Below are 17,042 nucleotides of genomic sequence, written 5' to 3' on the forward strand. Positions count from 1 at the left end.
GATTGAGACTCATGTTGAATTACTACTTTTTAAAGCCTCAATGTGACCAAAACTGCCATTTTTACAGACTTTTTCTCCTACTCAAAAGCTTCTATTTCGACCAAATTCAGGCATTTAAATGACTCTAAACACACTTATTTTAGTTACAAAAGTGATAATTCACATGCAATAGTCATTTACAGTCCAAAACTTACACAATAAAAAATTACCAATTCTGACCATCTGGAGAATGTTCGACAGGTCACGGGACACTATTTTTCATCAGAAAATTGATTTTTTTGACTTTAGAAAAATGTATTCAAAATGTCATTTGGACTGTGTCTCATGTTGAATAACTACTTTTTAAAGCCCCAATTTGACCAAAATTGCCATTTTTACAGACTTTTTCTCCTACTCAAAAGCTTCTATTTCGACCAATTTCAGGCATTTAAATGACTCTAAACACACTTATGTTAGTTCCAAAAGTGATAATTAACATGCAATAGTCATTTACAGTTAAAAAATGTAACTTAAAAAAATTACAATTTCTGACCATCTGGAGAAAGTTTGACAGGTCACGGGTCATCGTTTTTCATCAGAAAATGTTTTTTTAGTACTGTTGAAAAATGTATTCAAAATGTCATTTGGATTGTGCCTCATGTTGAATAACTACTTTTTAAAGCCTCAATGTGACCAAAATTGCCATTTTTACAGACTTTTTCTCCTACTCAGAAGCATCTATTTCAACCAATTTCAGGCATTTAAATTACTCTAAACACACTTATTTTAGTTCCAAAAGTGATAATTCACATGCAATAGTCATTTACATTCAAAAAATTAAACATAAAAAAATTACAATTTCTGACCATCTGGAGAAAGTTCGACAGGTCATGGGACACTGTTTTTCAACAGAAAATTGATTTTTTGGACTGTAGAAAAATGTATACAAAATGTCATTTGGATTGAGACTCATGTTGAATATCTACTTTTTAAAGCCTCAATGTGACCAAAATTGCCATTTTTACAGACTTTTTCTCCTACTCAAAAGCTTCTATTTCGACCAATCTCAGGCATTTAAATGACTCTAAACACACTTATTTTAGTTACAAAAGTGATAATTCACATGCAATAGTCATTTACAGTCAAAAACTTACACAATAAAAAATTACCAATTCTGACCATCTGGAGAATGTTCGACAGGTCACGGGACACTATTTTTCATCAGAAAATTGATTTTTTTGACTTTAGAAAAATGTATTCAAAATGTCATTTGGACTGTGTCTCATGTTGAATAACTACTTTTTAAAGCCTCAATGTGACCAAAATTGCCATTTTTACAGACTTTTTCTCCTACTCAGAAGCATCTATTTCAACCAATTTCAGGCATTTAAATTACTCTAAACACACTTATTTTAGTTCCAAAAGTGATAATTCACATGCAATAGTCATTTACATTCAAAAAATTAAACATAAAAAAATTACAATTTCTGACCATCTGGAGAAAGTTCGACAGGTCATGGGACACTGTTTTTCAACAGAAAATTGATTTTTTGGACTGTAGAAAAATGTATACAAAATGTCATTTGGATTGAGACTCATGTTGAATATCTACTTTTTAAAGCCTCAATGTGACCAAAATTGCCATTTTTACAGACTTTTTCTCCTACTCAAAAGCTTCTATTTCGACCAATCTCAGGCATTTAAATGACTCTAAACACACTTATTTTAGTTACAAAAGTGATAATTCACATGCAATAGTCATTTACAGTCAAAAACTTACACAATAAAAAATTACCAATTCTGACCATCTGGAGAATGTTCGACAGGTCACGGGACACTATTTTTCATCAGAAAATTGATTTTTTTGACTTTAGAAAAATGTATTCAAAATGTCATTTGGACTGTGTCTCATGTTGAATAACTACTTTTTAAAGCCTCAATGTGACCAAAATTGCCATTTTTACAGACTTTTTCTCCTAGTCAGAAGCTTCTATTTCGACCAATTTCAGGCATTAAAATGACTCTAAACAAACTTTTTTTAGTTCCAAAAGTGATCATTAACATGCAATAGTCATTCACAGTCAAAAAATTAAACATAAAAAAATTACATTTTCTGACCATCTGGAGAAAGTTCGACAGGTCACGAGTCACTGTTTTTCATCAGAAAATGGATTTTTTGGACTGTAGAAAAATGTATTCAAAATTTCATTTGGATTGAGACTCATGTTGAATAACTACTTTTTAAAGCCTCAATGTGACCAAAATTGCCATTTTTAAAGACTTTTTCTCCTACTCAGAAGCTTCTATTTCTACCAATTTCAGGCATTAAAATGACTCTAAACACACTTATTTGAGTTACAAAAGTGATAATTCACATGCAATAGTCATTTACAGTCAAAAACTTAAACAATAAAAAATTACCAATTCTGACCATCTGGAGAAAGTTCGACAGGTCACGGGACACTATTTTTCATCAGAAAATTGATTTTTTCGACTTTAGAAAAATTTATTCAAAATGTCATTTGGACTGTGTCTCATGTTGAATGACTACTTTTCAAAGCCTCAATGTGACCACAATTGCCATTTTTACAGACTTTTTCTCCTACTCAGAAGCTTCTATTTCGACCAATTTCAAGCATTAAATGACTCTAAACACACTTATTTTAGTTCCAAAAGTGATAATTCACATGCAATAGTCATTTACAGTCCAAAAATTAAACATAAAAAAATTACAATTTCTGACCATCTGGAGAAAGTTCGACAGGTCACGGGTCACCGTTTTTCATCAGAAAATGGATTTTTTTGGACTGTAGGAAAATGTATTCAAAATGTCATTTGGATTGAGACTCATGTTGAATATCTACTTTTTAAAGCCTCAATGTGACCAAAATTGCCATTTTTACAGACTTTTTCTCCTACTCAGAAGAATCTATTTCGACCAATTTCAGGCATTAAAATTACTCTAAACACACTTATTTTAGTTACAATTCTGACCATCTGGAGAAAGTTCGACAGGTCACGGGACACTGTTTTTCATCGGAAAATTGATTTTTTTGCCTTTGGAAAAATGTATTCAAAATGTCATTTGGATTGAGCCTCATGTTGAATAACTACTTTTTAAAGCCCCAATTTGAACAAAATTGCCATTTTTACAGACTTTTTCTCCTACTCAAAAGCTTCTATTTCGACCAATTTCAGGCATTTAAATGACTCTAAACAAACTTATTTTAGTTCCAAAAGTGATAATTAACATGCAATAGTCATTTACATTCAAAAAATTAAACATAAAAAAATTACAATTTCTGACCATCTGGAGAAAGTTCGACAGGTCACGAGTCACTGTTTTTCATCAGAAAATGGATTTTTTGGACTGTAGAAAAATGTATTCAAAATGTCATTTGGATTGACACTCATGTTGAATATCTACTTTTTAAAGCCTCAATGTGACCAAAATTGCCATTTTTAGAGACTTTTTCTCCTCAGAAGCATCTATTTCGACCAATTTCAGGCATTAAAATTACTCTAAACACACCTATTTTAGTTCCAAAAGTGTTAATTCACATGCAATAGTCATTTACATTCAAAAAATTAAACATAAAAAAATTACAATTTCTGAACATCTGGAGAAAGTTCGACAGGTCACGGGACACTGTTTATCATCAGAAAATGGATTTTTTGTACTGTGGAAAAATGTATTCAAAATGTCATTTGGATTGTGTCTCATGTTGAATAACTATTTTTTAAAGCCCCAATTTGACCAAAATTGCCATTTTTACAGACTTTTTCTCCTACTCAAAAGCTTCTATTTCGACCAATTTCAGGCATTTAAATGACTCTAAACACACTTATGTTAGTTCCAAAAGTGATAATTAACATGCAATAGTCATTTACAGTCAAAAAATGTAACTTAAAAAAATTACAATTTCTGACCATCTGGAGAAAGTTCGACAGGTCACGGGACACTGTTTTTCATCGGAAAATTGATTTTTTTGCCTTTGGAAAAATGGATTCAAAATGTCATTTGGATTGAGACTCATATTGAATAACTACTTTTTAAAGCCTCAATGTGACCAAAATTGCCATTTTTACAGACTTTTTCTCCTACTCAGAAGCTTCTATTTCGACCAAATTCAGGCATTTAAATGACTCTAAACACACTTATTTTAGTTACAAAAGTGATAATTCACATGCAATAGTCATTTACAGTCAAAAACTTACACAATAAAAAATTACCAATTCTGACCATCTGGAGAATGTTCGACAGGTCACGGGACACTATTTTTCATCAGAAAATTGATTTTTTTGACTTTAGAAAAATGTATTCAAAATGTCATTTGGACTGTGTCTCATGTTGAATAACTACTTTTTAAAGCCCCAATTTGACCAAAATTGCCATTTTTACAGACTTTTTCTCCTACTCAAAAGCTTCTATTTCGACCAATTTCAGGCATTTAAATGACTCTAAACACACTTATGTTAGTTCCAAAAGTGATAATTAACATGCAATAGTCATTTACAGTTAAAAAATCTAACTTAAAAAAATTACAATTTCTGACCATCTGCAGAAAGTTTGACAGGTCACGGGTCATCGTTTTTCATCAGAAAATGTTTTTTTAGTACTGTTGAAAAATGTATTCAAAATGTCATTTGGATTGTGCCTCATGTTGAATAACTACTTTTTAAAGCCTCAATGTGACCAAAATTGCCATTTTTACAGACTTTTTCTCCTACTCAGAAGCATCTATTTTGACCAATTTCAGGCATTTAAATTACTCTAAACACACATATTTTAGTTCCAAAAGTGATAATTCACATGCAATAGTCATTTACAGTCAAAAACGTACACAATAAAAAATCACCAATTCTGACCATCTGGAGAATGTTCGACAGGTCACGGGACACTATTTTTCATCAGAAAATTGATTTTTTTGACTTTAGAAAAATGTATTCAAAATGTCATTTGGACTGTGTCTCATGTTGAATAACTACTTTTTAAAGCCTCAATGTGACCAAAATTGCCATTTTTACAGACTTTTTCTCCTACTCAGAAGCTTCTATTTCGACCAATTTCAAGCATTAAATGACTCTAAACACACTTATTTTAGTTCCAAAAGTGATAATTCACATGCAATAGTCATTTACAGTCAAAAAATGTTACTTAAAAAAATTACAATTTCTGACCATCTGGAGAAAGTTCGACAGGTCACGGGACACCGTTTTTCATCAGAAAATGGATTTTTTTGGACTGTAGAAAAATGTATACAAAATGTCATTTGGATTGAGACTCATGTTGAATTACTACATTTTAAAGCCTCAATGTGACCAAAACTGCCATTTTTACAGACTTTTTCTCCTACTCAAAAGCTTCTATTTCGATCAATTTCAGGCATTTAAATTACTCTAAACACACTTATTTTAGTTACAATTCTGACCATCTGGAGAAAGTTCGACAGGTCACGGGACACTGTTTTTCATCAGAAAATTGATTTTTTTGCCTTTGGAAAAATGTATTCAAAATGTCATTTGGATTGAGCCTCATGTTGAATAACTACTATATAAAGCACCAATTTGACCAAAATTGCCATTTTTACAGACTTTTTCTCCTACTCAAAAGCTTCTATTTCGACCAATTTCAGGCATTTAAATGACTCTAAACAAACTTTTTTTAGTTCCAAAAGTGATCATTAACATGCAATAGTCATTCACAGTCAAAAAATTAAACATAAAAAAATTACATTTTCTGACCATCTGGAGAAAGTTCGACAGGTCACGAGTCACTGTTTTTCATCAGAAAATTGATTTTTTGGACTGTAGAAAAATGTATTCAAAATTTCATTTGGATTAAGACTCATGTTGAATAACTACTTTTTAAAGCCTCAATGTGACCAAAATTGCCATTTTTAAAGACTTTTTCTCCTACTCAGAAGCTTCTATTTCTACCAATTTCAGGCATTAAAATGACTCTAAACACACTTATTTTAGTTACAAAAGTGATAATTCACATGCAATAGTCATTTACAGTCAAAAACTTAAACAATAAAAAATTACCAATTCTGACCATCTGGAGAAAGTTCGACAGGTCACGGGACACTATTTTTCATCAGAAAATTGATTTTTTCGACTTTAGAAAAATGTATTCAAAATGTCATTTGGACTGTGTCTCATGTTGAATGACTACTTTTTAAAGCCTCAATGTGACCACAATTGCCATTTTTACAGACTTTTTCTCCTACTCAGAAGCTTCTATTTCGACCAATTTCAAGCATTAAATGACTCTAAACACACTTATTTTAGTTCCAAAAGTGATAATTCACATGCAATAGTCATTTACAGTCAAAAAATGTAACTTAAAAAAATTACAATTTCTGACCATCTGGAGAAAGTTCGACAGGTCTCGGGTCACCGTTTTTCATCAGAAAATGGATTTTTTGGACTGTAGAAAAATGTATTCAAAATGTCATTTGGATTGTGCCTCATGTTGAATAACTACTTTTTAAAGCCTCAATGTGACCAAAATTGCCATTTTTACAGACTTTTTCTCCTACTCAGAAGCTTCTATTTCGACCAATTTCAAGCATTAAATGACTCTAAACACACTTATTTTAGTTCCAAAAGTGTTAATTCACATGCAATAGTAATTTACATTCAAAAAATTAAACATAAAAAAATTACAATTTCTGACCATCTGGAGAAAGTTCGACAGGTCACGGGACACTGTTTATCATCAGAAAATGGATTTTTTGTACTGTGGAAAAATGTATTCAAAATGTCATTTGGATTGTGTCTCATGTTGAATAACTATTTTTTAAAGCCCCAATTTGACCAAAATTGCCATTTTTACAGACTTTTTCTCCTACTCAAAAGCTTCTATTTCGACCAATTTCAGGCATTTAAATGACTCTAAACACACTTATGTTAGTTCCAAAAGTGATAATTAACATGCAATAGTCATTTACAGTCAAAAAATGTAACTTAAAAAAATTACAATTTCTGACCATCTGGAGAAAGTTCGACAGGTCACGGGTCATCGTTTTTCATCAGAAAATGTTTTTTTAGTACTGTAGAAAAATGTATTCAAAATGTCATTTGGATTGTGCCTCATGTTGAATAACTACTTTTTAAAGCCTCAATGTGACAAAAATTGCCATTTTTACAGACTTTTTCTCCTACTCAGAAGCTTCTATTTCGATCAATTTCAGGCATTAAAATGACTCTAAACACACTTATTTTACTTCCAAAAGTGATAATTAACATGCAATAGTCATTTACAGTCCAAAAAATTAAACATAAAAAAATTACAATTTCTGACCATCTGGAGAAAGTTCAACAGGTCACGGGTCACCGTTTTTCATCAGAAAATGGATTATTTTGGACTGTAGGAAATTGTATTCAAAATGTCATTTGGATTGAGACTCATGTTGAATATCTACTTTTTAAAGCCTCAATGTGACCAAAATTGCCATTTTTACAGACTTTTTCTCCTACTCAGAAGCATCTATTTCAACCAATTTCAGGCATTAAAATTACTCTAAACACACTTATTTTAGTTACAATTCTGACCATCTGGAGAAAGTTCGACAGGTCACGGGACACTGTTTTTCATCGGAAAATTGATTTTTTTGCCTTTGGAAAAATGTATTCAAAATGTCATTTGGATTGAGCCTCATGTTGAATAACTACTTTTTAAAGCCCCAATTTGAACAAAATTGCCATTTTTACAGACTTTTTCTCCTACTCAAAAGCTTCTATTTCGACCAATTTCAGGCATTTAAATGACTCTAAACAAACTTATTTTAGTTCCAAAAGTGATAATTATCATGCAATAGTCATTTACATTAAAAAAATTAAACATAAAAAAATTACAATTTCTGACCATCTGGAGAAAGTTCGACAGGTCACGAGTCACTGTTTTTCATCAGAAAATGGATTTTTTGGACTGTAGAAAAATGTATTCAAAATTTCATTTGGATTGAGACTCATATTGAATAACTACTTTTTAAAGCCTCAATGTGACCAAAATTGCCATATTTACAGACTTTTTCTCCTACTCAGAAGCTTCTATTTCGACCAAATTCAGGCATTTAAATGACTCTAAACAAACTTATTTTAGTTCCAAAAGTGATAATTAACATGCAATAGTCATTTACAGTCAAAAAATTAAACATAAAAAAATTACAATTTCTGACCATCTGGAGAAAGTTCGACAGGTCACGAGTCACTGTTTTTCATCAGAAAATGGATTTTTTGGACTGTAGAAAAATGTATTCAAAATTTCATTTGGATTGACACTCATGTTGAATATCTACTTTTTAAAGCCTCAATGTGACCAAAATTGCCATTTTTACAGACTTTTTCTCCTACTCAGAAGCATCTATTTCGACCAATTTCAGGCATTTAAATTACTCTAAACACACTTATTTTAGTTCCAAAAGTGATAATTCACATGCAATAGTCATTTACATTCAAAAAATTAAACATAAAAAAATTACAATTTCTGACCATCTTGAGAAAGTTCGACGGGTCACGGGACACTGTTTTTCATCAGAAAATGGATTTTTTGGACTGTAGAAAAATGTATTCAAAATGTCATTTGGATTGTGTCTCATGTTGAATAACTACTTTTTAAAGCCCCAATTTGACCAAAATTGCCATTTTTACAGACTTTTTCTCCTACTCAAAAGCTTCTATTTCGACCAATTTCAGGCATTTAAATGACTCTAAACACACTTATTTTAGTTCCAAAAGTGATAATTAACATGCAATAGTCATTTACAATCAAAAAATTAAACATAAAAAATTGACAATTTCTGACCATCTGGAGAAAGTTCGACAGGTCACCGTTTTTCATCAGAAAATTGATTTTTTTGGACTGTAGAAAAATGTATACAAAATGTCATTTGGATTGAGACTCATGTTGAATTACTACTTTTTAAAGCCTCAATGTGACCAAAATTGCCATTTTTACAGACTTTTTCTCCTACTCAGAAGCATCTATTTCGACCAATTTCAGGCATTAAAATTACTCTAAACACTCTTATTTTAGTTACAATTCTGACCATCTGGAGAAAGTTCGACAGGTCACGGGACACTATTTTTCATCAGAAAATTGATTTTTTTGACTTTAGAAAAATGTATTCAAAATGTCATTTGGACTGTGTCTCATGTTGAATAACTACTTTTTAAAGCCTCAATGTGACCAAAATTGCCATTTTTACAGACTTTTTCTCCTACTCAGAAGCATCTATTTCGACCAATTTCAGGCATTAAAATTACTCTAAACACACTTATTTTAGTTACAATTCTGACCATCTGGAGAAAGTTCGACAGGTCACGGGACACTGTTTTTCATCGGAAAATTGATTTTTTTGCCTTTGGAAAAATGTATTCAAAATGTCATTTGGATTGAGCCTCATGTTGAATAACTACTTTTTAAAGCCCCAATTTGACCAAAATTGCCATTTTTACAGACTTTTTCTCCTACTCAGAAGCTTCTATTTCGACCAATTTCAAGCATTAAATGACTCTAAACACACTTATTTTAGTTCCAAAAGTGATAATTCACATGCAATAGTCATTTACAGTCAAAAAATTTAACTTAAAAAAATTACAATTTCTGACCATCTGGAGAAAGTTTGACAGGTCACGGGACACTGTTTTTCATCAGAAAATGGATTTTTTGGACTGTAGAAAAATGTATTAAAAATGTCATTTGGATTGTGTCTCATGTTGAATAACTACTTTTTAAAGCCCCAATTTGACCAAAATTGCCATTTTTACAGACTTTTTCTCCTACTCAAAAGCTTCTATTTCGACCAATTTCAGGCATTTAAATGACTCTAAACACACTTATTTTAGTTCCAAAAGTGATAATTAACATGCAATAGTCATTTACAATCAAAAAATTAAACATAAAAAATTGACAATTTCTGACCATCTGGAGAAAGTTCGACAGGTCTCGGGTCACCGTTTTTCATCAGAAAATGGATTTTTTGGACTGTAGAAAAATGTATTCAAAATGTCATTTGGATTGACACTCATGTTGAATATCTACTTTTTAAAGCCTCAATGTGACCAAAATTGCCATTTTTACAGACTTTTTCTCCTATTAAGAAGCATCTATTTCGACCAATTTCAGGCATTTAAATTACTCTAAACACACTTATTTTAGTTCCAAAAGTGATAATTCACATGCAATAGTAATTTACATTCAAAAAATTAAACATAAAAAAATTACAATTTCTGACCATCTTGAGAAAGTTCGACAGGTCACGGGACACTGTTTTTCATCAGAAAATTGATTTTTTGGACTGTAGAAAAATGTATACAAAATGTCATTTGGATTGAGACTCATGTTGAATTACTACTTTTTAAAGCCTCAATGTGACCAAAACTGCCATTTGTACAGACTTTTTCTCCTACTCAAAAGCTTCTATTTCGACCAAATTCAGGCATTTAAATGACTCTAAACACACTTATTTTAGTTACAAAAGTGATAATTCACATGCAATAGTCATTTACAGTCAAAAACTTACACAATAAAAAATTACCAATTCTGACCATCTGGAAAATGTTCGACAGGTCACGGGACACTATTTTTCATCAGAAAATTGATTTTTTTGACTTTAGAAAAATATATTCAAAATGTCATTTGGACTGTGTCTCATGTTGAATAACTACTTTTCAAAGCCTCAATGTGACCAAAATTGCCATTTTTACAGACTTTTTCTCCTACTCAGAAGCTTCTATTTCGACCAATTTCAAGCATTAAATGACTCTAAACACACTTATTTTAGTTCCAAAAGTGATAATTCACATGCAATAGTCATTTACAGTCAAAAAATTTAACTTAAAAAAATTACAATTTCTGACCATCTGGAGAAAGTTCGACAGGTCTCGGGTCACCGTTTTTCATCAGAAAATGGATTTTTTGGACTGTAGAAAAATGTATTCAAAATGTTATTTGGATTGACACTCATGTTGAATATCTACTTTTTAAAGCCTCAATGTGACCAAAATTGCCATTTTTACAGACTTTTTCTCCTACTCAGAAGCATCTATTTCGACCAATTTCAGGCATTAAAATTACTCTAAAAACACTTATTTTAGTTCCAAAAGTGATAATTCACATGCAATAGTCATTTACATTAAAAAAAATTAACATAAAAAAATTACAATTTCTGACCATCTGGAGAAAGTTCGACAGGTCACGGGACACTGTTTTTCATCAGAAAATGGATTTTTTGGACTGTAGAAAAATGTATTCAAAATGTCATTTGGATTGTGTCCCATGTTGAATAACTACTTTTTAAAGCCCCAATTTGACCAAAATTGCCATTTTTACAGACTTTTTCTCCTACTCAAAAGCTTCTATTTCGACCAATTTCAGGCATTTAAATGACTCTAAACACACTTATTTTAGTTCCAAAAGTGATAATTAACATGCAATAGTCATTTACAATCAAAAAATTAAACATAAAAAATTGACAATTTCTGACCATCTGGAGAAAGTTCGACAGGTCACCGTTTTTCATCAGAAAATGGATTTTTTTGGACTGTAGAAAAATGTATACAAAATGTCATTTGGATTGAGACTCATGTTGAATTACTACTTTTTAAAGCCTCAATGTGACCAAAATTGCCATTTTTACAGACTTTTTCTCCTACTCAGAAGCATCTATTTCGACCAATTTCAGGCATTAAAATTACTCTAAACACACTTATTTTAGTTACAATTCTGACCATCTGGAGAAAGTTCGACAGGTCACGGGACACTGTTTTTCATCGGAAAATTGATTTTTTTGCCTTTGGAAAAATGTATTCAAAATGTCATTTGGATTGAGCCTCATGTTGAATAACTACTTTTTAAAGCCCCAATTTGACCAAAATTGCCATTTTTACAGACTTTTTCTCCTACTCAGAAGCTTCTATTTCGACCAATTTCAAGCATTAAATGACTCTAAACACACTTATTTTAGTTCCAAAAGTGATAATTCACATGCAATAGTCATTTACAGTCAAAAAATGTAACTTAAAAAAATTACAATTTCTGACCATCTGGAGAAAGTTCGACAGGTCTCGGGTCACCGTTTTTCATTAGAAAATGGATTTTTTGGACTGTAGAAAAATGTATTCAAAATGTCATTTGGATTGACACTCATGTTGAATATCTACTTTTTAAAGCCTCAATGTGACCAAAATTGCCATTTTTACAGACTTTTTCTCCTACTCAGAAGCATCTATTTCGACCAATTTCAGGCATTTAAATTACTCTAAACACACTTATTTTAGTTCCAAAAGTGATAATTCACATGCAATAGTCATTTACATTCAAAAAATTAAACATAAAAAAATTACAATTTCTGACCATCTTGAGAAAGTTCGACAGGTCACGGGACACTGTTTTTCATCAGAAAATTGATTTTTTGGACTGTAGAAAAATGTATACAAAATGTCATTTGGATTGAGACTCATGTTGAATTACTACTTTTTAAAGCCTCAATGTGACCAAAACTGCCATTGTTACAGACTTTTTCTCCTACTCAAAAGCTTCTATTTCGACCAAATTCAGGCATTTAAATGACTCTAAACACACTTATTTTAGTTACAAAAGTGATAATTCACATGCAATAGTCATTTACAGTCAAAAACTTACACAATAAAAAATTACCAATTCTGACCATCTGGAGAATGTTCGACAGGTCACGGGACACTATTTTTCATCAGAAAATTGATTTTTTTGACTTTAGAAAAATATATTCAAAATGTCATTTGGACTGTGTCTCATGTTGAATAACTACTTTTCAAAGCCTCAATGTGACCGAAATTGCCATTTTTACACACTTTTTCTCCTACTCAGAAGCTTCTATTTCGACCAATTTCAAGCATTAAATGACTCTAAACACACTTATTTTAGATCCAAAAGTGATAATTCACATGCAATAGTCATTTACAGTCAAAAAATTTAACTTAAAAAAATTACAATTTCTGACCATCTGGAGAAAGTTCGACAGGTCTCGGGTCACCGTTTTTCATCAGAAAATGGATTTTTTGGACTATAGAAAAATGTTTTCAAAATGTTATTTGGATTGACACTCATGTTGAATATCTATTTTTTAAAGCCTCAATGTGACCAAAATTGCCATTTTTACAGACTTTTTCTCCTTCTCAGAAGCATCTATTTCGACCAATTTCAGGCATTAAAATTACTCTAAACACACTTATTTTAGTTCCAAAAGTGATAATTCACATGCAATAGTCATTTACATTAAAAAAATTTAACATAAAAAAATTACAATTTCTGACCATCTGGAGAAAGTTTGACAGGTCACGGGACACTGTTTTTCATCAGAAAATGGATTTTTTGGACTGTAGAAAAATGTATTAAAAATGTCATTTGGATTGTGTCTCATGTTGAATAACTACTTTTTAAAGCCCCAATTTGACCAAAATTGCCATTTTTACAGACTTTTTCTCCTACTCAAAAGCTTCTATTTCGACCAATTTCAGGCATTTAAATGACTCTAAACACACTTATTTTAGTTCCAAAAGTGATAATTAACATGCAATAGTCATTTACAATCAAAAAATTAAACATAAAAAATTGACAATTTCTGACCATCTGGAGAAAGTTCGACAGGTCACCGTTTTTCATCAGAAAATGGATTTTTTGGGACTGTAGAAAAATGTATACAAAATGTCATTTGGATTGAGACTCATGTTGAATTACTACTTTTTAAAGCCTCAATGTGACCAAAATTGCCATTTTTACAGACATTTTCTCCTACTCAGAAGCATCTATTTCGACCAATTTCAGGCATTAAAATTACTCTAAACACACTTATTTTAGTTACAATTCTGACCATCTGGAGAAAGTTCGACAGGTCACGGGACACTGTTTTTCATCGGAAAATTGATTTTCTTGCCTTTGGAAAAATGTATTCAAAATGTCATTTGGATTGAGCCTCATGTTGAATAACTACTTTTTAAAGCCCCAATTTGACCAAAATTGCCATTTTTACAGACTTTTTCTCCTACTCAGAAGCTTCTATTTCGACCAATTTCAAGCATTAAATGACTCTAAACACACTTATTTTAGTTCCAAAAGTGATAATTCACATGCAATAGTCATTTACAGTCAAAAAATTTAACTTAAAAAAATTACAATTTCTGACCATCTGGAGAAAGTTCGACAGGTCTCGGGTCACCATTTTTCATCAGAAAATGGATTTTTTGGACTGTAGAAAAATGTATTCAAAATGTCATTTGGATTGACACTCATGTTGAATATCTACTTTTTAAAGCCTCAATGTGACCAAAATTGCCATTTTTACAGACTTTTTCTCCTACTCAGAAGCATCTATTTCGACCAATTTCAGGCATTTAAATTACTCTAAACACACTTATTTTAGTTCCAAAAGGGATAATTCACATGCAATAGTCATTTACATTCAAAAAATTAAACATAAAAAAATTACAATTTCTGACCATCTTGAGAAAGTTCGACAGGTCACGGGACACTGTTTTTCATCAGAAAATTGATTTTTTGGACTGTAGAAAAATGTATACAAAATGTCATTTGGATTGAGACTCATGTTGAATTACTACTTTTTAAAGCCTCAATGTGACCAAAACTGCCATTTTTACAGACTTTTTCTCCTACTCAAAAGCTTCTATTTCGACCAATTTCAAGCATTAAATGACTCTAAACACACTTATTTTAGTTCCAAAAGTGATAATTCACATGCAATAGTCATTTACAGTCAAAAATTTAACTTAAAAAAATTACAATTTCTGACCATCTGGAGAAAGTTCGACAGGTCTCGGGTCACCGTTTTTCATCAGAAAATGGATTTTTTGGACTGTAGAAAAATGTATACAAAATGTCATTTGGATTGAGACTCATGTTGAATTACTACTTTTTAAAGCCTCAATGTGACCAAAATTGCCATTTTTACAGACTTTTTCTCCTACTCAGAAGCATCTATTTCGACCAATTTCAGGCATTTAAATTACTCTAAACACACTTATTTTAGTTCCAAAAGTGATAATTCACATGCAATAGTCATTTACATTCAAAAAATTAAACATAAAAAAATTACAATTTCTGACCATCTTGAGAAAGTTCGACGGGTCACGGGACACTGTTTTTCATCAGAAAATGGATTTTTTGGACTGTAGAAAAATGTATTCAAAATGTCATTTGGATTGTGTCTCATGTTGAATAACTACTTTTTAAAGCCCCAATTTGACCAAAATTGCCATTTTTACAGACTTTTTCTCCTACTCAAAAGCTTCTATTTCGACCAATTTCAGGCATTTAAATGACTCTAAACACACTTATTTTAGTTCCAAAAGTGATAATTAACATGCAATAGTCATTTACAATCAAAAAATTAAACATAAAAAATTGACAATTTCTGACCATCTGGAGAAAGTTCGACAGGTCACCGTTTTTCATCAGAAAATTGATTTTTTTGGACTGTAGAAAAATGTATACAAAATGTCATTTGGATTGAGACTCATGTTGAATTACTACTTTTTAAAGCCTCAATGTGACCAAAATTGCCATTTTTACAGACTTTTTCTCCTACTCAGAAGCATCTATTTCGACCAATTTCAGGCATTAAAATTACTCTAAACACTCTTATTTTAGTTACAATTCTGACCATCTGGAGAAAGTTCGACAGGTCACGGGACACTATTTTTCATCAGAAAATTGATTTTTTTGACTTTAGAAAAATGTATTCAAAATGTCATTTGGACTGTGTCTCATGTTGAATAACTACTTTTTAAAGCCTCAATGTGACCAAAATTGCCATTTTTACAGACTTTTTCTCCTACTCAGAAGCATCTATTTCGACCAATTTCAGGCATTAAAATTACTCTAAACACACTTATTTTAGTTACAATTCTGACCATCTGGAGAAAGTTCGACAGGTCACGGGACACTGTTTTTCATCGGAAAATTGATTTTTTTGCCTTTGGAAAAATGTATTCAAAATGTCATTTGGATTGAGCCTCATGTTGAATAACTACTTTTTAAAGCCCCAATTTGACCAAAATTGCCATTTTTACAGACTTTTTCTCCTACTCAGAAGCTTCTATTTCGACCAATTTCAAGCATTAAATGACTCTAAACACACTTATTTTAGTTCCAAAAGTGATAATTCACATGCAATAGTCATTTACAGTCAAAAAATTTAACTTAAAAAATTACAATTTCTGACCATCTGGAGAAAGTTCGACAGGTCTCGGGTCACCGTTTTTCATCAGAAAATGGATTTTTTGGACTGTAGAAAAATGTATTCAAAATGTTATTTGGATTGACACTCATGTTGAATATCTACTTTTTAAAGCCTCAATGTGACCAAAATTGCCATTTTTACAGACTTTTTCTCCTACTCAGAAGCATCTATTTCGACCAATTTCAGGCATTTAAATTACTCTAAACACGCTTATTTTAGTTCCAAAAGGGATAATTCACATGCAATAGTCATTTACATTAAAAAAATTAAACATAAAAAAATTACAATTTCTGACCATCTTGAGAAAGTTCGACAGGTCACGGGACACTGTTTTTCATCAGAAAATTGATTTTTTGGACTGTAGAAAAATGTATACAAAATGTCATTTGGATTGAGACTCATGTTGAATTACTACTTTTTAAAGCCTCAATGTGACCAAAACTGCCATTTTTACAGACTTTTTCTCCTACTCAAAAGCTTCTATTTCGACCAAATTCAGGCATTTAAATGACTCTAAACACACTTATTTTAGTTACAAAAGTGATAATTCACATGCAATAGTCATTTACAGTCAAAAACTTACACAATAAAAAATTACCAATTCTGACCATCTGGAGAATGTTCGACAGGTCACGGGACACTATTTTTCATCAGAAAATTGATTTTTTGGACTGTAGAAAAATGTATACAAAATGTCATTTGGATTGAGACTCATGTTGAATTACTACTTTTTAAAGCCTCAATGTGACCAAAACTGCCATTTTTACAGACTTTTTCTCCTACTCAAAAGCTTCTATTTCGACCAAATTCAGGCATTTA

The sequence above is a fragment of the Triturus cristatus genome, chromosome 8 (genome assembly GCF_964204655.1).
Source record: "Triturus cristatus chromosome 8, aTriCri1.1, whole genome shotgun sequence".
Taxonomy (NCBI): Eukaryota; Metazoa; Chordata; class Amphibia; order Caudata; family Salamandridae; genus Triturus; species Triturus cristatus.